This window comes from Octopus bimaculoides, chromosome 4 (assembly GCF_001194135.2).
Source record: "Octopus bimaculoides isolate UCB-OBI-ISO-001 chromosome 4, ASM119413v2, whole genome shotgun sequence".
Taxonomy (NCBI): domain Eukaryota; kingdom Metazoa; phylum Mollusca; class Cephalopoda; order Octopoda; family Octopodidae; genus Octopus; species Octopus bimaculoides.
This window is the reverse complement of record NC_068984.1, coordinates 133,193,432-133,200,896: the sequence shown is the minus strand read 5'-3', so window position 1 is coordinate 133,200,896 and position 7,465 is coordinate 133,193,432. Positions and strand designations below refer to the sequence as shown.

At 37.4% G+C, this 7,465-nt stretch overlaps 1 non-coding gene across 1 annotated transcript; it reads right to left on the bottom strand.

The window, feature by feature from the left end:
* Positions 1 to 6,918: 6,918 nt before the first annotated feature.
* On the bottom strand, positions 6,919 to 7,025 carry LOC128247710 (U6 spliceosomal RNA). The gene has a single exon (XR_008264077.1). It is a non-coding gene; the product is annotated as a U6 spliceosomal RNA (small nuclear RNA).
* Between the last annotated feature and the right edge of the window lie 440 nt (positions 7,026 to 7,465).

Here is a 7,465-nt window from a genome sequence, read left to right as displayed (position 1 = left end):
TGCTCGACCTGCTTGCTATCCATCGACCGCCTCAGCCACATGTCCTAGCGTGCGTAACGCACAGACACACACACTCGCTGTCGGTATTGCTGCCAAGACGTTGGCCTTTTGATCGCACCGCTCTTAGTAACGCTGCTGATTGCTCGTCCACTTCCTTCTCACTGCTACGACTCACTTGACCTACCGGTTATTCGTTGACCGCTTCGGCCACGTGTCTTAGTGTGCATAACACACGGATACACACACTCGTGGGTGGTATCGCCGCCGAGACAACGGCCTTTCGATCGCACCGCAACCTCGCCTGTGGCGGCCGCCACCGATGCATCGACAGGCTCTTTGTTCACTCCCAGTGACGACGCTGCTAATTGCTTGCTTCCTTCCTTCCTTCTCACTCGACCAACTCCTTATCCGTCGACTGCCTCGGCTGCTTCTTAGCGTGTGTAACACATGGACACACAGTCTCACGGGCAGCATCGCCACTGAGACGACGGCCTTTCGATCGCGCTGCCACCACCGAAGCGTCAGCCGGCTCTCTGCTCGCTCCGAACCTCTCCCTTGCTTCCTACGACGACGTCGGTGGCCACAACCGCCTCGACCACCACAGACGTCCCGAAATGGCAATTCCGCCGTCACGGTACTGACCATGGTTCGTATCGCGGCTGAGACATCGGCCTTTCAATCACACCAGCGAACCTGGAACCATGTGGTTGGGAAGCAAACTTCTTACCACTCAGCCACATCTGCACCTTATATTATGTCACAAAAAATTAAAAAGAAAAGAAAATGTGCAAATGTATAACTGTTAATCTCCTGTTGTCATCAAAGACATAAATAGCAAACAGTATTTGTAATATCTCTAACTTGAAGCTGGTATCAGCTGCAAATGAATAAAAGAATGGTTTAAGATAATTCTATCTGAAGTGCTGAATTCATGTAGAATGTGTATTTAAGTTAACAATAAGTGGTGTTTTGTTAATCTTTGCCTTTTACCAGCTTTCAGCTATTAGCCATTATTATGTAATTTTCTATTTGTGTACAAAATATTGTATGTTTGCATAATGAGGGAGATTTCTTTTTGCCTGAAGCTAATGGGTTGTTATTTCCTTAACATTTAATAAATGTTACCATTCATCCTATTATACCATTATATTACTGTTATTGTCAATTTCAGAGACAGTTTGGGATGTTAAGGTAAGACTTGGAGTTATAAAATCCAAAGTCAGATTAAGAAAATTACCTTTGTAAAAGACATAAACATCATACAATATATTTTGCTTCTTCTCTGTGAACCTGAGTCTTTGTAAGTATATAAGAAATAAATATTATGTATGTTCATTTAGCATTGTCCTAGATATGTCCAGTATGTGTTTAGATAGATGTTTAGAGATGTGGTTAGACAAGTATATGTTTAGTGCAATAAGGTATTTTTATGCTTGTTGAAACAGGTGTTTAAATGGTTTAAATTTTTATGTTTAGAGAAATAGGTGTTTTATCTGTGTTTAGAATGGTGATTATTTGGTTTGATTGCATAATTAAATATCATGATACTCAATGTCTTTACAGTGAGTTCCATAAAATGGTGATAAGATCTTTGTAGCTTAAACATGCTGAGTAGGTTCAAATCCTGGCTGAGTCGTCATTTCAGTTCACTTACTCTTCATACTTGTGATTTCTGGGGCCACAATTGGTAAAGGGATTTCTCTCTCTTAAGGTTTGTCCTTGGCACATTACAGGGAAATAAAGTTCTTAGTGTGTGTGTGTGTGTGTGTATGATGGATATCAGTGAAAACAACAGCCAAGGTAAGTAATGTTTGGTGGTGAGAGAGGATAATGAATGCCAACAAAGGAGAGACCTGAGAAACTGTTGGCTAACTTTTGCATGTGTAACAGACGAAGTGTATTGGGTTCCAACGTAATTCTTCGTTATTCAAGAAATGTGATGAGAGTGAAAAATAAGAGATACAGACAGCAGTAGAAGTGGGGATTAAGTATGGGCAGATCTAGCGTATTTCTCATTTCATGGGTTACACAACATAGTAAACAGAGGAAAGGTGATAGAAGGATTAAAGGGAACTGAATAAGTAGTGAGGGAAACAAGTGCAGGCTTCAACATCTAGCTTCTTCAGCAACCACTAGATCACAAAGTGAAGGACCTATCTAAAGGCCTCCTCCAAGTTGATGAAAGATATGTATAGAGGCTTATTCTCAGCAAAGTACTTATCCTGTAGTTATCTCATTAGGAAGGTAGTATTAGTGGTATCTTTACTTTGTATAAAGCCAAACTGCTTTTCATCCAGGCTAATCCTATTCCTAGTTAAACAGAAATAACAACAATAATATAATGCTCTCAAGAAAATAAGAACATTAGGATTTCCTAATCCATCCTCCTTTAAAAATTAAAAGTTTAAAGTTAAACTGAGGCCAGCAATGAGAAGAGAGAGCTTTGGGCTATTGCATGTTGATCTGCCTGTGTTACAATATTTTAAAAGAAAATCTTCATCGGTAATAACGATTCATCCATCATTGTTTTAATGTCAGCTTTTCCATACTTGCATGGGTTGGACGGAGTTTACTGAGGCAGATTTTCTATGGCCAGAAGACTTTTCTGTTACCAACCCTCACGTGTTTATCCAAGTAAGATATTATTTCCTTGTGGCCTGACATGTTTTTTTATGGAAGACTGGAAATGAACTACATCACTTGTATGGCAGTGATGCTTGTTTACGACCATAGTGTGATATCAGAACAATGGTAAGCACACACATACACACAGAAACACACACACACACACGTGCACACACACACGTGCACACACATACGTGTATACACACACACGTGCACACACACACACACACGTGTACACACACACACACACACACACACACACGTGCACACATGACAAGCTTCTTTTAGTTTCCATCTACCAAATCCACCAACAAGGTTTTGGTTGGGCTTGGAGTTATGCAGGGGGATTGAATCCCAAACCATGTGATTGGAAGGAAAACCTCTCACCCACACTGTCACGCCTGTGCCTTTTCAATGGGTTATAAAACATTGGTGGGGTACCAACCTGATGTGCTCAAGTATTTGTAGGATAAATATAATTAATGGGGAAGATCATTTTATTTATAAAGGTAATTAAAACCAAAGCAAATAGACGACTAATTATTCTGTAATCACTATTAACCTAAACACTCCTGAAAACATTTTATCTAAATATGTTTAGTATCACTTTAGTAAGTAAACAATATTTATGAATCAAGGAGGGGGGGGTCTCTATGTGGTCAGATGAAAAACAAGCAATAGCAGTAAAATTGCTCTCACTTGATGATATTAAAAAAAGGAAGTATGACATTGAAAATGAAAAAAGGGATGATTATAACTGGAACATAGGTTTGTTTGACCAGAGCTAGACAACAACAACAAACAATATATAAGATTCAAGAACAACTATTTCAGTACAACCTTGGTCTCCAGTCGGTCATATATATATATGTATTCTCTTTTACTTTTTTACTTGTTTCAGTCATTTGACTGCAGCCATGCTGGAGCACCGCCTTTAGTCTAGCAAATCGACTACAGGACTTATTCTTTGGGAGCCTAGTATTTATTCTATCGATCTCTTTTGCCGAACCGCTAGATTACGGGGACATAAACACACCACCATTGGTTGTCAAGCGATGTTGGGGGGACAAACACAGACACACAAACATATATACACACATACATATATATATATATATATAACTTTCCAGAAGTTTATCATTTAAATATATATGAGCATGTCTAGATATGCAGCTATATGCATGAGAATACATACATAAAACATATAAACCTGCACATACGTACATACATACATACATACATATATACATACATACATACATACAAAAATACCCAGTTGTTGATGTTGAAATTCCAATGAAGGAGCCTGGGATCTAGGTCAGAAACCAGTTCTTTCTCTATTGGCAAGAAATCTTGAAATAAACTGAATAATGACATACATACATATGACGGGCTATGCGATCTATTAAAAAGCTTTCCACCACTGTTGCTATTGTCTTTGTCATGGTTTCATGATTTCTATGGTTGGATGCCCTTCCTAATGCCAACCAATTTACAGGGTGTACTGGGTGTTTTGTTGTTTTTGTTTTTTTTCTTGAGCCACTGGCACAAGTGAGGTTGCCATGTAACTTGCAAGACAGAAAAGAAGAAAGGAAAAGGAAATGGAAAAAGCCCCCTACTTAAGTATTCGAGAAGGGGAGGTGGAGGTGGGTGGCTGAATGCCAGGTGTTGAAAGGGTGTGGATGGGGGAAAGAGAGAGCAGTTGCCAAGACTCTCCCCATAGCACTACATAGAGAGAGATGCATATAAAAGTCTTTAAGAAGCTGTAAGGAAGTTGTCAGTTATGTTTAGTTGTGGTGGGGTGGACTAATGTAAATACTATCTCAAAACATAGCTGCTATGTATAAACAATGCACATGTTTAAAAAAAAAATAGACAGAATAAGAGGTTTGAGGAGAGACTGATAACATAATACTGAGATATTTTAAAGCTGAAAAATAATGTAATTAAAAATTCTTATCTTACTTCTACCACATTGTATTCCAACAACTTTAATATGTTGAGTTTGTTGGTCAGATACGTGGCTTTTCAACAACTCCCAATTTAAACTCAAATATTCTTGCCTGTTAGATTTATATATGTGTGGGCTGTGAATAATATAGAGTTTTTTGTGTGTGTGAATATGTGTGCAATTGTGTGTGTATTAAATGTTAATTTTGTGGTTGTTGGTTTAAAGGAATTTTTAAAATAGCAACTAAACATTGACTGATGGAAGTGGACACAATACTAAAAGTTAAGTCAAATTTATTATAAAATTAGTTTCATCTGGGACTTCAAGTTTCATCTGATGGTTTATTCAACCATCCTGGTTAAGTAAACTTGAAGTCCTACTCAAAAATTAATTATTTTATGATACATAGATCTCAAGATTTAAAACATGACAAACAAAAGAAGTTTTTCTTCAGAACCTTGCTACTAAGTAGGTTTCCATTCAAAATTAACTCTAAATTAAAGAGAAAAAGAACAAATACACATACATACATACATACATACATACATACATACGAAAACCCAAAACGTGAAAGAAAAAGGCTGATTAGAAGACTACAGATTCAAGCCATCAATGGAACTGTAAAGATATGTAAAACTTCCCAAAAAATTAACACATAAATACATATGCATGCATCTAGACATGAAAATATATACATAAAAACGCATCCATAAAACAAACATACAAATCTGTGCATAAATACATATGCATATGCCTAGACATGAAAATATATACATAAAAACGCATCCATAAAACAAACATACAAATCTGCACATACACTCACACCAAATACAGCACACACACACACATATGCACAAATACCTAGATGGTGTTGATAAAAGTTCCAATGAAGGAGCCTTGAGTCTATGTTAGAGTCCGGCTCTTTCTCTATTGACAAGAAATACAGAAATGACACTGATTGATGACATACATACATACATACATACATACATACATTCGTACGTATGTATGTATGTATGTATGTAAGACAGCTGTTCACTGATTTTACTGTACAGTAAATACAGTGAAAGTTTTCTTACAAGTCCAAATATGCCACAAGCATATTTTATTTATGGTGAGCCATTCAATAGTGCAATCAGTTATTAAACAGTGACAGGAATATCATAATGTTTGCTTTCCATGCTGGCATGGGTTGGATGGTTTGACTGAGGACTGACAAACCAGGAGGCTGCATCAGGCTCCAATCTGATCTGGCAAGGTTTCTGCAGTTGGATACCCTTTCTAACGTCAAGCACTCCAAGAGTGTAGAGGGTACTTTTTACGTGTCACTGGCATGGGGGCCAGTCAGGCGGTACTGGCATCAACCACACTTGAATGGTGCTTTTTATGTGCCACTGGTATGGGAGCCAGTTAGGTAGCACAGGCATCAACCACACGTGAGTGGTGCTTTTTACGTGCCACCAGTGCTAGCATTAGCCATGACTACAATTTCACTTGACTCAACAGGTTTTCTCAAACACAGCATATTGCCCCAGTGACTTGCACCGGCCATGGCTACGATCTCACTTGGCTTGCCAAGTCTTCTCAAGCACAGTGTATCTCCAAAAGTCTGGTCACTTTTCATTGCCTCTGTGAAGTAATATATAGATACACACACACACACACATATATATACCAAAATGCTATATATCAAAATTAAAAGACTTCTCAAGACAATTGTGATGGTGAAGGGGGTAGGTTCTCTCAAGCAAATCTAGCAAAGACTCAACAACAACAATAACAACAACAACAACAACAACAACAACAACAGATATCTAAAGGAGCAACAGAATACAAATGTAATTTGTTAGGTTCCTTACTTCTATCAAGAAACATCAGAAAGTAAGATGAGACTCTATTCCCACTTTCTTTTCACAAGTAAGTCAGGATTTGGAAGGACCAGTGCCCTTGGCCTTCACAGACCCTCCAAAAAAACAATACTCAGATTGAATATTTTACCTGTCTTGTATTCTATTACATTTCCCCTTTCCACAACACACACACATACACACACAAACATTATTATACATACACACACATACATCACAAGGCACATTGCTATGTGGCTGCTCGACCTGCTAGAAATAGTAGCCAAATCTTTTATAAATTACACCCTATTGTTTTAAAAGAGGACATAATAGGTAACATGTCCTTGAGTTTATTGTATCAATAATTATGAAAGAGACAAGATGGTCATGCTTGAATGCTTTTGATTGCTGCACGCTCACTACATATGCATCGCAATAAATACCGCTAAGCATTTCACCCAACATGCTAATATTTCTGCCAGCTTGCTGCCTTAAGAAAATATGGAACGCTTCATGAATTTGTGTGTCATTCTTGCACAGAGGCCATGTTAATCTTCTATGTATCGTTCCAATTTTAGAATATGTACTGCTGAAGCTAGTACAGCTCATATAAATATATACATATCACAACATACACATAATACACACAAACACATTTATTTCATAAATACATCATACCATGCTAGGTATGCTACAAGTACATGTGTTCAGCAAAACCTTGGTGTTTGTTTATTTTTTGGTTTGTTTTTTGTAACCAGAAGAATCTTTATGAAGAATTCCAAAAGTATTTCTATAACCCATGCATAATTTGAAATTCACTGGTAATATAAGACAAACATTTCATCATTAAAAGAATTGGATTGAAGATAAAATAACAAATTAAAACTAAAAACCTTCGGGTGTGCCTAGAAGACATTTTAAACAGTTGCACTAAAATTTTGATGATTCAGTCACAGAATATTTTTTTTACTTTATTCTTTATTTCTCACTTGCATTTTTTTAAATCTCAAACACTAAGCAAATTTAGTAGAAATTTCCTGTT